Source organism: Myotis brandtii, unplaced genomic scaffold, assembly GCF_000412655.1.
Source record: "Myotis brandtii unplaced genomic scaffold, ASM41265v1 scaffold496, whole genome shotgun sequence".
Taxonomy (NCBI): domain Eukaryota; kingdom Metazoa; phylum Chordata; class Mammalia; order Chiroptera; family Vespertilionidae; genus Myotis; species Myotis brandtii.
In genome coordinates, this window is record NW_005368921.1 from 281707 (window position 1) to 282683 (window position 977).

The window sequence follows — 977 nt, forward strand, 5'->3', positions numbered from 1 at the left end:
TGAGGGAACCCCCTCCCCAGTGCACAAATTTTTGTGCACCGGGCCCCTAGTATATATATAAAAGCCTAAGCGACCAAACCAACGAATGACCAAGCGACTGAACAACTGGTTGACCGATCACGATGATGTGCACTGACCACTGGGGACAGACGCTCATCGCACAGGATTGGGCTCCCTCCTGTCTGGATCGAGCCTGCAGGAATCAGGCCAAAACTGGCGATCCGACATCCCCCAAGGGGTCCTGGATTGTGAGAGGGTGCAGGCCAGGCCAAGGGACCCCACCAGTGTACAAATCCATGCACCAGGCCTCTAGTATTGAGAATAATAGGATCTGTTGTATTGGAATTGGAGGGTTGATGTGAACTCATGGTGTTTAACATATATAAAACAAGAATAGAGGAACAGCTAAGAATATGTGTGTGGGTGTGTGCGTGTGCATGTGTATGTATGTAAATACTAGGTGTGCCAGTTAGTAATGCGGATTATTTTCAATAGATGGAGTTACACATATGTCGATATATATGCTATTTGATATGTATGCTATTTTGTTGTATTGACAAGCTTCAAAACTTCATATGTCAAATTTTCTGAAGGTGTTAACATCATACGTATTTTTACACTAAAAAATGTCGAATTTTGTACCCAAAAAAGAGCATTTGCAGGAAGTTATAATTCATTACATTATTTTGAAGAAAAGTGCGCTGAATACTTAGGGAAGTTTATGGTGAACATGCTCCATCTCAAGATACTTGTGAATGCTGGTTTAAATGCTTTAAAAGTGATGATTTCAATGTGAAAGACAAAGAATGTCCAGGTCAACTGAAAAAGTTTGAAGACCAACAATTACAAGCATTACTGGATGAAGATGCATGTCAAACTCAAAAACCACTTGCAGAAAGATTAAACATTGCTCAGCAAACAATTTCCGATCATTTACAAGCAATGGGAAAGATTTTAAAAGAAGGAAAATGGGTGCC